Source organism: Peromyscus leucopus, chromosome 6 (genome assembly GCF_004664715.2).
Source record: "Peromyscus leucopus breed LL Stock chromosome 6, UCI_PerLeu_2.1, whole genome shotgun sequence".
Classification (NCBI taxonomy): Eukaryota; Metazoa; Chordata; class Mammalia; order Rodentia; family Cricetidae; genus Peromyscus; species Peromyscus leucopus.
The window spans coordinates 122,482,139-122,503,075 of record NC_051068.1 but is presented as its reverse complement, the minus strand read 5'-3'; positions in this window follow the sequence as shown (position 1 = coordinate 122,503,075).

The following is a 20,937-nucleotide window of genomic DNA, read 5'->3' as shown; positions in this document are numbered from 1 at the left end:
CCACATCAGTTCCTGACATGGAAAGATCAGCTGGGAGGCAGAAGTAATACAAGAAACTAGTACTCATTAAAAGTATTTGAAAATCTCATTTATGGCAGAAAAGAGGTGGAATGTTTTAGGTACAATTACATGTAATTCCAGGTATCCTAAGACCTGCATAAATAAACTGCTGTCAATTTGGACACACTATACAATAAATCCAGATATTTGGAGACTCAGCCTCTGGGATAGTTGAGGCCTAGTACTCCAAGGCTATCAACTACACCAGTCATTCAGACTCTCCATGTCCTGCCACATTATGGGGAAATATGTGAGACCAGAATACAATTGGCCAGTTCATGTGGATAATGTATTTCCTAAGGTTATTAACGTTTCACACCTTGTAATTGAAAAAAACTCATGGGAATACTTTGTGAACCTAGAAGGAGTTTGAGATACTGGTTTATGTTTTAGGACTATCAAAAGAAATATAATTTATCGAATTTTGGTTAAAATTTGACATCTGTGAGAGAAAATATGTCAGGAATCAGGCAGAAAGACAAACAGCAGGAAAAGATCCCCACTTGTTTTCAGAAAGCAGCTTTTTAAAGGGGAAACCATTTCCTTAGATTTTAAGATGTGTCCTGAGCCACCATAAGATGAAGCATTTCGTTGTCTTCCTGAGGGACATTTTATCATCTGAACCTCCAGCCTCAGACATCATTTCCTGCCTTCTCTCAAGCTGGGTTTGGAAGGTCACCCTTCTCAAATGTCCCTCTGTGGTTTAAAGGGCAAGTGGCCATTAATGCCTCTTCATGTTCAAAGGATTACCAAGCCCTGTTCCAGGTGGGAAACGTCACTGAACCTTTCAGTCCCTTTTACAAATGTGGAGAGTTCTTGGGGGTTACTTTCACTGGACAGTGACTTCAATGCCAACTTTTAACTTTGGCAATTTAAATCTGTTGGAATTGACAGGAAGCCTGCAGATGCTCTATCCCATACCACAAAGACTTCTCTAGGCCAGTGTGAAGAAATTCTGAGGAATTATCCCACTTGGTTCTGTGAAATGCTGCTCTGGGGGACAAGAAATAGGAAATTAGCTCACATGGTTAAACACATGCACTGAGGGAGTAGTATGCTCATTTGCTTTCCTCTTTAGAATTCACCTGCAGTTAAGAGACTGACCCATAAATTTGCCAGTAAGTGTTAGCAGAGGGCAGGGGAGGGGCAGCTAGAGTCAAATTGCAACTCTGTAATTCAGCCTGACCATTATTAGACCGTCTCACACTTTTATGAAAGCTTATTTTTAAATATTTAAACTACCCTATGAGCATTAATTAAAGAATGCCCTGATTTGCTCTGGAAATAGTTTAAAAGAAATAGAAAGACAATTATCTTTTAAGAAGCAGAGAGTAACAGTGAAGACAGCTGGCCTTCCATGGTCTCTGGTGGGTTAGAGGCTCACGAACACGGACCTCCCCTGCAGCCTGTTCCCTTCCTGTTGTGTCCAGGGATCAACTTGACCTCACATCTTGATCTTGTTTTCTGGCATTGAAAAAACAATCTGAAATTCTGTTCTTGAATTATAAAGTCTGAGCCTTAAATCTCACCAGTGATTTTCGAAGTACTGAGTATTTTTCTTGCCTTTACCTTAATTCTTTGGAGGCACTGCTTCTGAGTCAGTTTTAGAGCATGCTGTGAGATGGAGTGTGTTCAGGTCTACCGAGTCAAGAGGGCCTTGAGAACAAAGGCTTTCTGCCCTCAGTTCACCCCATGCTCCTTCCTGTGGAGCTGACGTGGTGGTGGGACATGAGCTGTTTCCTCCATGGACTCTTACCCCAGCTGCTGAGAGGGAGGAAAACACTTCAGGAAGACGGAAAGTGATTTTGACATTTCACCCAGATGTTGATTAACAGCTAAGGCACTACAAATAACAATGTTTAATCACAGCTCTAAAGTAGCAATATAAATATAACAAGACCTGACCTTTGGAGAAAGGAGAAAGAAATGCTTTGACCTTTGCAGTGTGTAATTCTTACATTTTATCAAAGAGGAAACCTTTGCTATGTGTTGTGAGTGGTGGGCTCTGATACAAAATAACTGTCTTTTAGGTTATCTGCATAAAAAAATACGACAGGGCCAGTGTGATGGCTTAGCAGTTGAAGGTACTTGCTGTCCAAGCCTGGTGATCTGGGTCTGAGATCTGAAACCCACATAAAGATGGAAAGAAAGAAACGACTCCAAAGGTTAGTCACTGGCCTCTACGCACGTCAAGGTATGTGTATCTGCAGACACTATGTAGATAGATACACACATACACATGCACACAAATAATGGACATTAACAGAACTACAACAGAACAATTGTAACAAAACAATTTAAACATCAACGTGTGGAACAGCATCAATTAAACAGTTGGGTATCTACTAAGAACCATATCAAATGTGCTAATAAAAGTTGTTTTGATTCAGAAGTTGTCACATGAAGCCCCCACCCCCCAATATGGAAACTTCCTCTTGGACCCCAGATTAGGCACAAACCACACCCAAACACCTGTTTCCACAGAGAGATCCTTTATTAAGCAGGGAAGAAAAGTTAAAGTGGCTGCTTTCTGACTGGTGCAGAAAACAGCAGCAAATGACCTTGCAGGTGCCAATTTTAGGAGGAAAAGAAGGTCTGTGTTAGAATGAGCTACAATGTGGTGGCAATGGAGGTAGCAGAGGAGGGAGAAGGGGAAGGGGACAAGGGGAAGGCAGAAGGGATATTTGTTCCAGAGGGACGGAGGGCAGACTCTGGATAGACTGCGGCACATAAACAAATGGTGGTTTATAAAGGTGAAGTGGGAAACCTGTTAGGATGAGGTGTTCAATTTTAATTGGACATGTTAATTAGGTGAGCCAAGGAGGGAATTGCTGGACTTTGGGAGTCAGCCTCAGGAGGAGGAGGTGGCCAAATAGGGGAATAGACATTGGTGGTTAGCTTTAGGAATGTAATCTAAAGGTTTTTAGCAAGGCAGAGAGGATTGGGAGAAGGGCAGGGCTTGCCAGAGCCACCTGTTGGAGTGGGCTAGTGTCCCTTCATCGAACATATTTATCTGATGTAAAACTAATCAAATAATTCAGGGTACATTCTACTTCTAAGACAGATGGCTGTGAGCCAGATTCAGAACACTTTGCTCTTACAATAATTTTAGATATCTTAAAAAACTAAAAAATATAAATAAATAAAATATTTCATAGCTTCTTACTCTCTCCCACAGTATTCTTGGTCAATGATTACCCAGACCTTGCTGGTTTTCTGATCTCCATTCAGAACCTTATTCATAAAAAATTATGCAAAAGATACAGAATTTTCTGTTGTTTTAGTATTCAATGATACAGTCTTGATGAAATATGTATAAAAATAATTATTTGTGTCAGGTGGTGGTAGCACAAGCGTTTAATCCTAGCACTTGGGAGGCAGAGCCAGGCAGATATCTGTGAGTTTGAGGCCAGCCTGGTCTACAGATTGAGGTCCAGGACAGGCACAAAAGTACACAGAGAAACCCTGTCTTGAAAAACCAAGCCAGAACAAAACAAAATTATTATTATTATTTGCAACTATAATGTAGCAAAAAAGTGATATAATCCTTTGATGTTCTACTTTAAAATTTCAACAGAACCCTTTATTCATTAGTCTGAACATAATTTATTAATATAAATTTTATAATAAATTTTATTTCAAAAGGTAAATTGAAGTTTGGGGAAATTAAAATGCAATATTATACATAAGCAATCCTAAAATGAATCTTTCGAAAACAATCTTTGAAATAACATGTAACACCATGCCTGGAAACCTTGGCTTTCTGAAGTTCAGGTATAGAGGACCATAGCCAAACACTGTTAAATCTGCTTTACTCAGTTACTTAATCTTAGAAAATAAATTAATTTCTATACTACTTTGCAAGTGTCAGTCAGTTACCCAACAGATAGCAAATATGAACAATTTTATTGAAACAACTTTAGGGGCTGAGGGCATACTGTATTAGTGGAATCTATGGTGAAATAGGCCAAACCTTCTGTTCCTAGCACACACACACACACACACACACACACACACACACACACACACACACATACACCGACAGAGACAGAGACAGAGACAGAGAGACAGAGAACAAAAGCACCATCATATGATAGATACTTGAAATTATTATCTAGTGAAAGAAAGCAAGTTTTTAATTCAAAATAATTTTCTTATTCTGAATCCTGATGAGAAATTGAACTGAGTGGACTTTTGTGTGGAAATCACTAGATAAGCCAAGGTCAGCATTATCTTTGACAAAGGAAGACTCCACTCTTCTGCATCTCCTCACACTGCTGGCCCTTTTCCTTCAGTGTATTCCCTCTTTATCCCTGTTCTCGATGGTGGACAAGAGTGGGCTTCCCAAGTACATGATGTAAGAAAATTACTTATAACTAGCTCACAGTTATTTACCCTTAGAGGTGCGGCATCTTCTTCACCAAGAAGCCATCACGCTGTTCGAACATGGCTATATATTTCGCATTATTACAAGTGGGCCAACTGTGCTATTAGATGAAGTGGCCAGGTCTTGTAGTAAAAGCATGTTTTGAAACCACAAAGGTGAAGCTAAAAAAAGTGTGAATAAACATGGCGGGTATTTTCAGAATCAATTTTTGAGGAAATAGGTAATTTTGGGAAAATGAAATAGAAGATGGATGTTACAATCACTATCTAAAGAGACACATTTCATTCTATAAGTAGCCCCCAGTGAGTATTGATTCAATAAAGTATTGTTTTATTAATCATGTTAATCCATATTATTGCTCACTGTAAGGTAACAACCTCTTTCTCTCACAGATTTCCCTCCTCTTCCACATTATCCCACTGGGAATGCTTTTTTTTTTCAAGAGTGGAGAGAGTTAGCAATGGGGATTACTGCAGAACAAGTACTGGAAATTCGTTATTATTTTGCCTTGGGGAAGCAGATTTTCCTTGGAACTTGAAGTATATGTGACTTTAGAAAGTGCCTGTCCTGTCTGTAGGCAGGGGCATGTAGAACAGAGATGTGATACCAGCATTGGCTGCTTGGTGGATATTCACTCGCTGTGGCTCTGATTTACCCAGAATAAAAGTTAGTACACTATTCAAGGAGATCCTGCTCATTTCCACTTACATAGATTCTAAAACAACAGACATTTCACAGGAAACTGTGATCTCAGAATGTTTCAAACCACATTTTGAAGATTCAAGCATGAAGTCAAGTGAACTTAGTGACTGTGGTCTTTTCTTTGTCTTTCTAGTCTTTACAGATGAACCATCTGTGTTGCCATGTCAGCTACAGGGGAAGGATCCGATCTTCCTTGACCTGTTCCAGATCCTGTAGTTAGTAACAAGCCAACCATATGCCTTCTGCTGAAGAGGGAGTCTGTCATTTCCTGCCTTCCTTTTCACATTCGTCTCTCTGTTATCACCATACACTATACTTCAATCCTTGAGTAAGCAACTTCTTTCCTACTGCCCTTACACCATCTCAAAGTGCTGGACAGGTCATCAAAGTTGTCTTAAGAGAAGGTGCAATGTTCTAGCTGACTTTGGGCTTGCTGGGTGCTATGCAGTGGGCTCTGAGGCTGACTCAGTTGTGACTGGCGTGGATTTACAGTAACAGTGGAGCAGCAGGAGCTGTGAGAAGGCGACGGCTCTGCTCTGTGAACAGGGCAGTTAAAGGGCCTTTGACCTTACCTCCGCCCCATTAGAACCTCCTTTTTCTCGTTTTTAAGAAATGTCTGATTAAGTATTTAAATTTTGTGCTTATCCTGAAGATTATTCGTTCATGCTGTCTCAGCCAAAATACTAGTTTTTTTCGGAGTTAGACACTATGGAAACATTTGTGTCCTCTCTTTCCATACTGAATTACTGTGGCAGAATCATTGTGGGAAGTATCAGTGTGTTGCATGCTGAGCTATATTTAACTTGCCAATGTACTTCCTTCAGTTATTGTCCATGTTCTTCCTTCAATATTACACATAGAGTACTTTTTAGATGTAGTTCAATAAAATGATGTTAGCCAAGCCATGTGACAGCCGTTTCTGTGAGCTCTTTAACGTGTGTGGCATCATGTAACCATCTTAATAATGTAAGCTGTTGACTAATGCTGTCCTCTATATGAAGATAAAACATTTTGACAAAAGCCACAAGTTACTGAATGGCACAATGTCTATTGAAGCAGCTAATCTACAGTCCTCGCTCTTAGCAATGATACTCTGCTGTCTCTCTAGTATCGTAGTTTCTTTCAGGGTAATTTACTTTCAGCTGTTTAAATGGTTTGGGGAGGCTGTGTAGATGACCTGTCCCTGGACTCTGTGTCCCTCTTATGTTTTGCTAAGTGACTGATGGCAATGAAGCCACGTCTCCATCCATTAAGGCAGTGTCTTAAGTGACCAAGTGCTAAGCAAAAGTTCTTGTTCCAACACAATGCATTAAAAAACCATGTACCAGCTCCCTGCTCCCTGCTCCCTGCTCCCTGCAGACTAACTGCATTGTAGCTTATTTTCCCCAAATCATTTTAGACAAGAATAAAAACCAGAGAGACAAGAGGTATATTGATGGACTGAAAAGTGGTTCTCATCGAAAAGAAAGAAGTCAGCATGTACTATATAATCTTCATTCAAAATATGAGGCTTTTACTGTGATGGCATGTGGAAGAAGAAAACATCTCAGATACGAGAGTTGAAATTAACATTGAGTTCTGAGTGACTTGACTGTCCTTACCATATGATTTAGGAAAGACAATAAATTACTAGTGGATGTGTTGTGATTTTGTGGTGGAAATTCGCTTTATCTGTTAGTTGAGTTCTCTCATGAGTTTTTCTTAGATGCTATTGTAAGAGTGACTGTAGGTCTGAAATTGGCCATAAGCAATGTTTTCCAAGCCTGAAATTTGAAAGATTTAGCTCTCTTGTGTCACAAATTTTCTTTTGCAGTGTAGTTACTTCCTACTGAAATGAAATTTCAGAATTTTTAAAGAAAAACCTTTTTTTATTGATTTGAGAATTTCATTCAGTGTATTTTCATCATATTTACTCATCTCCCCCATATTCCTATCTACTAAGCTTCTCTCTCTCTCTCTCTCTCTCTCTCTCTCTCTCTCTCTCTCTCTCTCTCTCTCTCTTCTCTTCTCTTCTCTTTTCCCTTTCACACACATCTATTCCTGTTTATGTTGGGATGATCTTGAATGTGGACAGTCCAGGACCATGTTTCAGATACCAGAGGTCACACCATAAAAGAAAATTGATTCTGCTTTTCCCAGCAGCTATCCAATGATGATATTAAAATATTTACCTATTTGTATTTTATGTATGAAAGTTTTTTGCTTGCATTAATGCACACTTACCATGGATATGCAATGGTTGTGGAGGTCCAAAGAGGGCTCTGGGTCTCCTGGCATTTGAGCTATAGGTGATTGTGAGCTGCCTTGTGTGTATCTAGGCTTGAACTCAGATCCTTTAGAAGAGAGGTCTTGCCTATGTCACCATCTCTCCAGCCCCAATTTTATAGCCTGCTTCAGAGCTCTCTTCACAAATGATTTCCTCATTGTTGTGTGGAACTAATTCTTCAATTGATGGTGGGATTTCATCCCTGACCTATTTGTGGGGACCTGTGATATGGGCTTTGATATTAGAACTTGGTGGTGGACTACTTCAGATAGATCTGCTTCCTAATTGCGGAAAAGATTTTGAAGGAAATTAAAGAATTACAACTTGTGCTGGCATAAATAGACATTAATTTGATGTAAAAATATTTAAAATGTTGTATAAATGAAAATCATTACCAAAGGATCAATAAAGGATCTTGCTGTCTCAAAAAGGGTCTGATGTCAACACTACTCTCTGTGTCCACTTATAACTGCCAAAGCTTCCCAGGTTGTAAAAGTCTTTTGACTGTGCTTGTGCTTTCTAATAATTTTAAAGATAAGATAACAAACTCTCTCTCTCTCTCTCTCTCTCTCTCTCTCTCTCTCTCTCTCTCTCTCTCTCTCTCTCTGTGTGTGTGTGTGTGTATGTGTGTGTGTGTGTGTGTGTGTGTAAAATGCATTGGTAGTCTAAGATAAAATATAGAGAACATTTATGCTCAAAGAATATTCTTCTGTTTTCTTACAAATGATATGAGCAAACTGGTACTGTATTCTGGAGTTAAGGGGTAGCCTGCTGACCAGTGCTTCAGTTATTGCAAATGCACTAATGAGTCAGAGGGCTCTGCATACCCTGATCTCTTCAGCATATGACCTTCCAAACCTTTGTTCATCTCTCACTATAGACGTCAACTGTGCTGTTCTTGGCTACCAGTTGCTGCTGTTCTTGTTGTTCTTTCTATTCATCTTCCTTGCATGATTCAGCAATACATACCAATTTCTTTAAGATATTGAAGACATGTTAATATCAATGTTATTAGGGGAAGGTTTCCTACTTCTGTTTATCTGTTTCATGAAATAGTGCAGAAGAACAAAACAAAGATGCATTGCCCTTACAATGAAAAGAAAATGTCACCCACACCATCAGCCCACACAGTTACACATTATGTCTGCACTTGCCAACTTATCTGGAACACTCCCATAATGCTCTCTCTGGTCCTCTGATCTCCAGGTAGTGGATCCTGCAGGACTATGGGCGGTTCCATAATCAGCACATCACTACATTGCTCCCTGTGTTTACTTTTCTGGAAAACACTGAATTTCAGAAACAAATGATCAAAGCAAAATTTTCAAAGATCAACATTGGTAGAATGGCTTAGCAAACTGACAAGCCACCAAGTGATTCAACAATTTTCTGGTGAATCATAGTGGTAGAACTGTGGATTTAGTTCAGTGGTAAATCACTTGCCAAGCATGAGACCCCAAGCCTAATATTTAGCATACAGACTAGGAAGTGAAATATTAAAACAGGAAAACACTATTATCTGAACAATATAAACAGATAACACAGTATAAAAATGTAATTAAGTTACTGATTCTTTTCTGTGTAATTGTCCTGTGTCTCTTTGTTTACTGAGTAATGGAGCACAAGGTTGTAAGATTAGGCAAGATAAGTTTGTAAACTAATTTTCCTGCTGCTCACTTTTCTTAGTTAAATTATTCAGTTTTTGTACATGCAATATGAGAATAAACTTACTATAGTCTGAAAGCATCACCCGACATAATCAATAAAGATAAAATAATGAATTAAAATAAAATAAAAATGACAATTGCTGTTCTAAGTTTTCAATATTCATCATCAATATCTGTCAGCTCAAAAATGAAATGTGTTAACATTTAAATTAAGGGAAATCTAATATTTTAAGATGTACTCTCTCATTTCTTGTTCCAACTCTTCTTGTGTTCACTTAGATTCCTTTGACTGAATTGCCTTTTAAAAATCCACAAAGAAAAATTCTTACTTGCTAAGCTATGGATATCAGTGAAAAGATAGCTTTAAATTGCATTGCCTGTCTCCTTGAACAAAAATCTACTCCAAATTGATCAAATACCTCAAAATAGGAGCCAATACTCTGAAATGGATTTAAAAATAGAGTACATTTCAACTTATAAATACATATAAGGAATTTCTGAATAGGATACTAATAGGTTATTAAGAGAAATGATTAACAAGTTTGATCTCATGAAACTTCAAAGCAAAGTATTAGTTTAGTAGAGTCAGGTCCCAGAGTGGGAGAAAATCTTTGCCAGTTATACATCTAGCAAAGGATTAGTGTCAAGTATATGCAAGGAACACAAAACATTAAAGAGAACCACAGAATGTAAAGAAAACAATAACATTTAAAAGTGGGCTATCTAAGAATAGAAAATTCACAAAAGAAGAAAAACAAATGGCAAACAGACCTAACAAAAGTAGTGCAACATCCTTCACCCTCATGGAGATGCAGTTTAAACTCACTTCAGATTCCATCTCATTCCTGGTATAATGGCCCTCAACAGGAGCCCAAATGACACCAAATAGATGTAGGGAAAGAGAAAAACCCATGTAACCTGTTGGTAGGAGTGTAACCTAGTACAGGAACTCTGGAAATCAGTCTGAAGGTTTGTTGAAAAACTAGAAGTATAGTTGCCATAATAGTCAACTATCCTACTCCTGAGCATATACCCAAAGGACTTTATGTCTTACTAAAGAAACACTTGCACACTCATGTTCATTGCTCTTCTAATTGCAATAGGTAGGAAATAGAATCAGTCTAGATGTCCATCAACTGAGGAATGAATAAGGAAAATGTGGGTGCAGATATGTAGATGTAACCAATTGTCTTTTTAAAATAAGAAACACAGAGCCAATGTAAAAGAGAAAGCCGAGAGGTCAGAGCTCAGAGATAAAATCTTACCTCCTGCAGTGCTCCTAGCTTCCCCGAGAGAGAGCTTCTTCCTGTTTGTCTGTCTTAAATAGTCTGTTCTGCCTTCTCATAGGTTGTAAACCCAACCACATGACTGCCTTGTCACTGCCTGTAAGTACCGCCCTCCAGGTCTTAAAGGCGTATGTCTCCAATACTGGCTGTATCCCTGAACACACAGAAATCTACCTAGCTCTTCTAACCACCACGCTCTTGCTATGGCTCTAATAGCTCTGACCCCAGGGCAACTTTATTTATTAACATAAAATTAAAATTACATTTCAGTACAAATAAAATATCACCATATTTCCCCTTTTCTATTTTAATAAAAAGAAAAAAGGCAAAAGGTTATAACTAACAAAAGGAAAACTATATACAAAAGTACAATAACTATATACAATATATACAAGTAACAAATACCTAAACGATGTCTAGTCCATTTGTATTTGACAAATCAGAGAAAATAATTCCCTTATCTATCCTATTTTAGTAAGTCCAAAATGTATCTAATTCACTTTCTATCCTAATTAATCTTCAACTATAACTAACTAATCTTCAACTCCCTCAGAGACCCAAGAAGGAAATAATATTAGCTAACAAAAATAAAAATAGGAAGTGCACAAAAGCAACTTCCAAAAATTTTGTGAGTTGACAGAAACAGCCAGCTGCCTGGACAGTCACCTGAGGTTTCTTCGCGGTGTTGGGGCATCATCTTCAGCCTATAGGCTTATCGTATCTGACAGACTCATTTGTGAAGTAGGTTGTACACAAGGTCAACAGTTCAACCTCACATTGGGTGAGAGCAGTCCATGTACCAGAAACACCTGAATTCCACTAGTGTCCTGTCATGATTCAGGATTTTAAATTCTGGAAATTGTTGACAGTTTTTTAATTCAGCTGTCCATTCTTCTTGGCTGTGTATATATGGCTTCATCTCAGCATCCCCTTCTTCTCCACATCCCTCTATTAAATGCCAGTCTACTATTGAGAGGCGTGAGCTTTCAGTTGCTGTTCCATTGCACAACAGAAGCCATTGGCCCACTGCCTGTTCAGCTGCCTTCAAAGGAAAGGACACTGTACCTTTTCCAGATTGTGAAGGCCACTTCAGGGATGGTGCCATATTGTCCTGGCCTCAGAAGATGCCTTTTGATAAAGCCATAACCACACTTGTTTTGGCAGGAATCGGTAGTCCTTTGTTTCATGTTCTGTCTGTCTATTTTGTCCTGTTGATTTGAGGATACTTTGTTGTCCAGTGGCTAACTTTTGCCACAATGAAAATTAACTCCATATGCAGTTTCTTCAATGCCCATATTTTCTCTGAAGTAGATTGGTACTGCCAGGAGCCGACATGTCTCAAAAAAGAAAATTTTCTAAGTTATTTAAACATTTTAAATGCCATATTCAGTAGATCTCTGAAGGGTTTGAAGATGACCTGTCTAAAATATATCTGCTCAATTTTTAAAACATATCTAATATGACTACAATTTCTATTGTAATGTCTAACTACTAACTTTCATTTCTTTATATCCTAATAGTTGGTAATAATGTAAAGTATTTAAAACTAGTAATTGTCTTTTTCTTTTCTTTCCTTCTTTCTTTCTTTCTTTCTTTCTTTCTTTCTTTCTTTCTTTCTTTCTTTCTTTCTTTCTCTCTCTCTCTCTCTCTCTCTCTCTTTCTTTCTTTCTTTCTTTCTTTCTTTCTTTCTTTTTAAACAAGAACCTTAAATCTAATCAAATTTAGGGCTGAGTTTTCAGAATTCTCTTACTCTTTGCGTATTGTCTGGCTATAGGTTTCTATATTTGTAACCATCTGTTGCAGGAGGAAGCTTTTCTGATGATATATGAATAAGGCACTGATCTATGATTATAGCATGTCATTAGGATTTATTTTATTGCTATGTTCTTTTAGGAGAACAGTAGTGTTTAGTTTTACTCTAAGTCCCTGGGAATCTAGTCTCAGGTCTTTTATCACCCAAGCAATGCTGGATATGAGTTCCATCTCATGAAGCGGGCCTTAAGTCAAATCAGATATTGGTTGGTAACGTTCACAAGCTTTGAACCACCATTACACTAGTATATCTTGCAGGCAGGGCACTGTTTTAGATAAAAGGATTTCTAGCTGAGTAGTGTTATATTTCTCCTTTGGTAACAGGCAAAGTACCTTCATGTACCAAAGACACTAGAACATGGGAGTAAAGGCTCTAAGTAGGCACCAGCTTGACTTTTCCATGCTCAATGAACTGTGTAGGTGCTATCTTCAGCAATGCAGCCTCACTGTCCTTGTGTAGAGAGTGTCCTATAGTCATGGTAACAGCTTGGGTTGTTTAGCGTTCCCCATTGTACCCTTTTGGCCAACACTCAAATAGATAGAGCCCAATCCAAGAGCTGGAACCTTCATTTGGTGACAAGGCATGTCCAGTTAGGGTGCTGTCTTACTCATTATTTGGCAATTTCATTTAGATTACTTTCATACGTGTACTTATTTTAGGGGGCTCCTACTGTATTAGGTTTCCATTCTACTCCCCAAATGATGCTAAATTTTAGCTACCTGTCCCTTTATTCCCCCATGTTCTCCTCGACCCAATTCTTCCCATATGATCCTCCTATTCCAGTCCCCTCTAAATTCATTCATAGCTATCTATTCTGTTTCTCAGTGCCAGGCAGATCTTTCCCCTTTGCCCCTGACTCTGTACTTAAACTCTGTGGTTCTATGGATTGTAGCTTGGTTATCACTGACTTAACAGCTAATATCCACATATAAGTGAATATATTTTGAAGAAAAGACCATATTTTGTCTATCTGGGTCTAGATTACCTCATTCAGAATGATTTTTTTAACCAGTTCCATCCATTTACCTGCAAATTTTATTTTTAATGACTGAATATTACATTTTTTAATGTACCACATTTTCGTTATCCATTCACCTGTTGAGGGATAACTAGGATGTTTCCAATTTCTGTCACATCCTCTCCAGCATGAACCACCACTTGCTTTATTGATCTCAGACATTCCCATGACTATAAGATTAAATCTCAAAGTAGTTTTGATTTGCATTTCCCCAATGACTGTGGATGTTGAAATTTTCTTTAAGTACTTCTCAGCCATTTGTATTTCTATCTTTAATTGATAACCACCCACAAATGAAAATTTTTCATGAGAGTCTCCCTAGGCAAACAAACTACTCTTAATGGTAGACTGCATGACCAGCAGTAGATGGTCAACAGAAAAATAACTTCACAGCATCTTTGGCAATATTTTGTCAGGTCATTTTTTTTAAATCTTACTATTTAATTTTTATTATTTATAATTTTTTTGTCCTACAGGCCCTTTAAGCATATATTATGGCTTTCAGCTTAGTGTTTTATCAGACTCCTGAGTGGGTGGGTCTCTGTATCTATATCTGTTTCTTATACTATTTCTTCAGCTGTTTTCCTTCTGTTTGGTTGTCTTGTTCTATTTCAAATCCTTATTTTATTTCATTATTATTCATTTGAAGCCCATTTGTTTTCTAATTAGAGACAGAAAGGGGTTGATCTGGATGGGAAGGGTCTTGCAGAGTAACCTGGATAGGAAGAGGGAGGGAAAACCATAATCAGAATATATTATGTGAGAAAAAAAATCTGTTTTAAGTAAAAAGAAAAAAATGGAATTTGAAAAGAGGTACCCTTCATGGATGAACATATGATGTACATATCCAATACCTCATAGATAATTTTGAATTGGTCTTTAAATACAAATCTTCATACTAGTCATGGGATTCCTACATATAAGTTTGTTCAGAAAGGTCCTGAACAACATAGGCTATTTTCACTAGTCTTGGTTGTCCATCATAACTGGATGGTAAGGATCTTTTGCTCAAGAGAACATATACTTTGCTTGAAGGAAATATATAAGACAGCTTGAGCTGACTGGAAACTTTCTTTTCTTGCTTACTAGCAATCACAGTGTGCTGTGGAATGTCATCCTGTATGCTGTGAATATGTGTTGCTCTGATCGGTTGATAAATAAAATGCCGATTGGTCAATAGCCAGGGTATAGGCAGGAAGTATAGGCAGGTTAAGCAGACAAGAATTCTGGGAAAAGGAAGAGCAGAGTGAGGAGTCACCAGGCAGACACAGAGGAAGCAAGATGACAAGGCAGAACTGAGTATAGGTACCAAGCCACATGGCTAAACATAGATAAGAAATATAGATTAATTTAAGTGCAAGAGCTAGTCAGTAATAAGCCTGAGCTAATGGCCAGGCAGTTATAATTAATGTAAACGTTTGAGTGATTATTCTATAAGCAGGCCACAGGACTACAGGGGCTTGTGGGACCCGAGAAACATCCAACTACAACAGTGCTTAAAGACACTATACAGGCTTCTGGGCAACATATCAATGGCCTTGCCCATCACTGGACCTTTTTGGCTCAGTGATGACCTCCAGGGAAGGTATGCCCGCTGGTGCAATAGTGGCAAGATCATTTATGAGAAAACTTGATTAGATCCAAAGCCCTCTTTCCAGAAGGAAGTGATGCTTGGTGCTGTAAATTTGTTCCAAAACCATGGCTAAAGAGATTATACACTAAAAGAGACAACCTACCAATGTTGTTTTTCTAATTGATCATACTGTCAAACTGCCTTCTAAATATTTATGCTTATATCCATAGATTTGAGGTGTTTCCGACCTTGGTCAGTGAAGGTTATTTTTTTATTGTTGTATGTGGTTAACACAGATACACTATTGTTCAAAGAGCTCAAAACAAGTGGCTGTGTGTGCTTAGCTGAGTAGATAAGATATCTGTATCAACCACAACTCCTCCCTAGACAAATGAAAGTCATGAAAAAGAAGCAGAATAATACAGAAGATGAGGAGGAGGAGTTATGTGAAATGCTATCCTCTGAGCATGACATGGCTGTTATGCATGTGAAATGATAACATATGTGTTTACCTACACAAGATCTGCACAAGTTCATGCTAGTTAGAAGCACCAGCATGGGTCAGGGAGGGGCTCCCAAGGCCAAATTCGTCTATAGGAAGGCTAAATGGTAACAGATTATTAAATGTTTTAAGATTTATTGGAGATCTTTCCAGTTTTTGTTTTCAAATTCTTCATTAGTCATAGAACATACTTTGTGTGAGTTGAATGTCTTAAAATTTGGTAAGACTTCTTTGCAAATGACATTGTTCCATTCTGGTAAATGCTATAAACATATTGGAAAATAATATAAATTTGTTACTGTTGGGCATGGTATCCTATAAAAGACAAGACCTCATGGACTTATATTTTGTTGCATGTGCTATGGTTCCAATGCTGTAAAATAATCTCTAATTGTATGTACATGAGCATGAAGTTGTCAGGCAGAAATGTGAATAACACAGACATTGCAGGAACAAGGGGGCTCAGGAAGACTGAGTCAGTCTGAATAATTGCTGTGGTTAAATTCATATTTCATTTTTGGACACTTCCCTACTGCTAGGTTTGTGAAGAGAGACTATAGACTGTAATGACTTTTAACCATGAGGTTTGTAGAAATAACAGAATAAAAGCAGACATCGCATTGTACTCAAGCAAGAAGTTACAAAATGAGAAGTATTAAAAATTAATTTTCTGAATTCCATTGCATTTGTCATATTAGCTTTATGCATTATTTCATTTTCTTTCTGCTATAAAATTCATTAATTTTAATCCAGGATTAACACAATAAGAAGAGGAGAATTGGTTTTCCGTAGCACTGTCCATACTCAAAGTATCCTAATGTGTGCTATAAATAATGAATGAGCTACTGTTGGAGCAGGAGTAGGTAGGCAAACAGAGTAGCCATTGTACAAACTGGCAATAACTATTTTTAAAAAGATAAATACAAAAATGAAAGTCCTTTCATGTCCTGTCTTTTGTTCATCTAAGTTCTGGAGAAACTTTTAAGTAAGTTGTTATCTGGGTGTAAATGTCAAGTCTAGAGAGAGAGATGAGAAAATGGCTACTTGGAAATTCATTAATCGGGGTTGTATTTGGAGGTCAGGGTAATCATTTATTAGCCCATTTAAAACTTCTGGGACCTTTTCACTTGTAAAATGTACCCTTCAGAAAATTTTGTCTGTGCTTTGAAAACCTACCACGTAATGCAAGATGGTTCCTAGCTTTTAGAGGCGTATGATACTATCTTCCTACAGATCATAGTGCAGATAACAAGCTAAGGTGATTTACCTTAAAAAGTTTTTTGATAGAGTCTTACTCTGTATTCAGGTTTGCCTCAATCGTACAACCCTCTTGCCTCTACCTCCCAAACAAATATCATTTTAGGCTGGAACCCAAACTAAAATATCACCAACACAAATGACTTCTAAGAACTCTTACTAGCAGAGCTCAGTCAGCTCATCTTTAGCTTTAGTGTAAATATGCAATGGTTTGTGGAAATGTGCCAGGGACTTAAGCATCATGGTGACTGAAGAGCTATGGATGAACTTAAGAAAAGACAGCTTTTATTCGGGGGGGGGGTTAATATCAATCCTCTGAAAACACTTTACTCTCTTGACAGAATTCTACTAAACAAACTTAATTTTCATTTTCTATTTCTTTGGAAAAGTAACTTAGCTGAGTGGATACTGACTATTGTCTTAACTCAAAAAATTGTGACATATTAAGGAAAATTAATCAGAAAAACATTTTTCTATTGTTTCTTAATTCAGGATGCCTCTTTATATTCCCTATAGACCCTAGCATCAGGTGAACCCCAAAGGAATACCAACTGTGTAGTGAATGTGAGTGGAAGAGAGAATGGAGGGTGTGACCTTTCCAGGGAAACTGTGAACAAATATCTATTCAACCTAGATAGGACAACAAAGACAAACAAAATAAATGTGTCCACTCAAGTCTAGCTTATGGAACCAGTGAGTTTATTAGGGTTACTACTGGAATTTAATGAGGAAGTACTTACAGTACTGTGGATGACGCAACAGTACTGTATCACCAAAAAGCTCACCCCAGCTTGAAACTTACATCTCTGGAGCTCCCGGCAGGACTTGCAGGCAGCTTTTTTAGTGGGAGTGTCCTCTCTCTAGAAATTATTGCTGCTCTGGAAGCAGCCTTGTGAATCTTATGACTTTGTCAGCTTCCTGACACTAGTTTATTTTACTGTCTGGGCCTTGAGGTGCTTTCCTCTAAGAGAGAAGATTTTAGTGCATAGGAAATAGGTGGGGAGCAGCTAATAGTCAACTGGTATTTGTATTCTATGGGTTGCAACAGAAGAAAGGAGCCAAACTGGCTTTTGAGAGGAGGTCTCCAAAGAAACAGCCATGAGGTAGGTATAGTGATGAACACACAGTGTCATCAAATTTTCTCTCTAATGGTCCCCAAAAGACAAATTTTATACATATTGGGCCATTTGTTTTTTGTGCCACCTACTTAATTATGACTAGTAGTATGAAAGAAGCCAGAGGGAAAATAAATGACTATTGATGGCCATGTTCCTATCACCCGTGATCTACATTAGATAATGGTCTGATATATAGGGTCTGATTTTGGCCCACAAGAAGCAAATTACCAATCTTCAATATGAAACAAAGTTGTTGTTTTAAGAAACCTATAGTTGGACAGAAAGTACTTAAGAGCAAAGGACACAGAACATGTTTCAGTATGGAGAGATCACAGGCCTGAGACATAGGATAAGGCAGTGCCACTGAAAACTTGTGTGGGGAAGCTTGTTGCTACAGACTTTGGATATGAGACAGGAATGAAGAAGTCTGTGGAATGTTAAGAACAGTAATGAGAAATGTTAGCCTCTCTCTTCATGCATGTTAGAGTTACTTACCCAGACAGACACATAGAATTCTTGTTTGAGCCGTGGAGATACTGTAAATCCATGCATCCATACAAATGCACATGCATGGACATACACATTTGCATATACACACATATATATGCAAATGCACACATATGCACACACTGACATTACTGGAGCTTTTGACATTTCAGAAGAAAAATTCTCTTAATTTCCTGTATTTTAAGGTCTATAGTTGCATACATCTCCCTTCAGGAGAGACTGATGCATAGACAGAGCTGCTCACACATTCCCCAGTGGATGCATTTCATTGTTATTACAAGAAAGGCATCTAATGAAATTGTGATATATACCAGTGGCTATTTAAAGTAATGTATTGCCTGACTGACAGCATAATCACTGTGCATGTGCATGGGCATCTATAGACTACAAAAGTGCAAAACAAAACTTCATCAGTCATGGAAAAATGAATGCTCTGAGAACAAGAAAGAAACAAGGGCCATTAGTAAACACATCTGTCTGTATTTGGCTGTAAAAACACATTCCAGATGAAAAAATAGCTGAATGTACTTTCTAAGGCTTGAAGGCAAAACATTTTTATGCCTAGGTCTTTTTGAAGCACCAACCTTGACTACTTATTAAAATATTTTCATCTTTGATACTTGTGTTTTGTGCACATACATAGGAATGTATATGTAACTTCCTTTCTTTTTTGTCCTTTTTACTTAATCGAATTCTGTGGTATCTCCAGTCAAATTATTTTTTTTTACAAAATTATAGTGAAATTAAAAGTATAAGAATACAGATAGGCACCTTTAAGAGCTTTCTAACAACTTGTATTAGTACCTGGAAAGAGAATTTCTTTAGAATGCTGATGCACAATTATTCCACTTATGAGTTAAATTAAAGGAATCTAAATTGCCATTCCAGTCATGACTCTAACTATTTATCATGTCACACAGAAATAAAATGCCCTCATACTTTATGTCTCTTAATAATTACAGCACCCTATGGAGACAGATGGAGACACTGAGCTCAAGGAGAAGCCTCTTCATGTGATCTTTGGTTAGTGTGTAGCTGAAATAACATTTGAACCAAATCAGGATAATATTCTTAAGTAAATACACAAATACACACATGCATATATATTTATACATGTCCACATAAACTTACATGTATAAAGCAACTAAGGATAAATATATAATGCTAGTATAAATTGCTAATGTTTGCTGCACAATTGGAAATTTATAGAGAAAGTTCTGAGACCAATGATGTTTTTGCTGTTGCTTATTAAGGTGCACATGCAGAGATCAGAGAATAACTTGAGGAGTTACGTCTTTCTTTTCACCTGTGGAGCCAAGGATAGACGCCCCACAGTACACTTTGTATTGCTGTGTGAGAGATAATGCAACTGCATATTACTTGTTCTAGTTTTCTAAAGAAATATGACTGTAATAGTTTTTTTATTGTTCATCAAATAAGCAGACAGAGTTTCCCATCTATTAGTTACAGCATGGAAATCCCATGTGTCCATGAAGAATCTATGGCTAGAATTGTGTGTGTGTGTGTGTGTGTGTGTGTGTGTGTGTGTGTGTGTGTGTGCCTTGTGTGACTATTTAACTACAGCTGCAATATAGATTTGGCCCTAAGTTCAGGAGGGACCATGAAGGTTGTTTCAATGCTATTGACTTTAAAGATGGCTAGGGAGAATTTCTGGGCAGTTGCATTCTTAAACTCTTAACTGAGAAACCTGTTCTGAGGAAATCAGATTGAATAGGATGTGTGCACTCCTGGAGACTGAAGAAAAAGTGCCTAGAATACAGTGAAAAATGGAAGCAAGATATCTACCTTACCAATAGGGACAGCATTTGCATGATGCTATTAATGTGTAATGATGTAGAAATAAAGGATCCAGAGGTAGCAGTCAGCATAATGATTCACAAAGGTGTAAACCCTCGGGCCCCAAAGCACAATCAACATCCCTTTGTACAACTTTTGAGTAACTCCAGATGTCTTTATTGAGGACTGTTCATAACTGATGTGACTTTTCCACTTTTAAATAGTCTTACTCCTCACATGGACCCATCTATTTCAAGGTAAGCTAGTATTTGTAATTTTTTTTCTGAAAAACATTTTTTTCTCTGTGCTAATTACAATTAAATAAAAGTCAGAAACAGATTGCCAGTATTTTTATTTCAAATTTGGGAGTGTTTGGTTTACATTAAAATTGTGGGGTATAGATTTGTTTGTATTCAGAAGAAATATTTTTTATCACATTTCATAAGAGAAAGAGAAAAACAGGGAAATTTATAAAGGACCCAGATCTTCAAAAATTTTTAAATTGCTAAATATGAAAAATTAATATAAGTAACTAAAGAACATTATTTTAAAATACCCAAGACATTAAATTTTAAAAACTTTCTTTTCCTGAAATATTTGGAGAAAAATGTTTAATGCATAAAGTAAATGGAGATACATTTGTTCTTATTTTGATTGTTATCCCATGGTGGTTGGGCCTATCTTTATATATACAAATATAAGCTGCCAGGAATCCCCAGGCATTAAAGAGCATTCAATAAAACTGCAACACAGAAATGAACTCACAAGCATGAGACATCGAAGTCGCAAGAACATCAGAGTTCACTGTGAATAGAAATTTCTAAACCACACAATGTGAGAACTTTTCATAAAATCCTGAAATGAATTAAATGACATAAAAGTAGTGAGAGATTCAATTTGTTTTCAAATTCTCAATGTTGGACTGATAACATATCACCCACAAACACATGCATTTATACGTCTGTGCACATGCATGTGTGCACA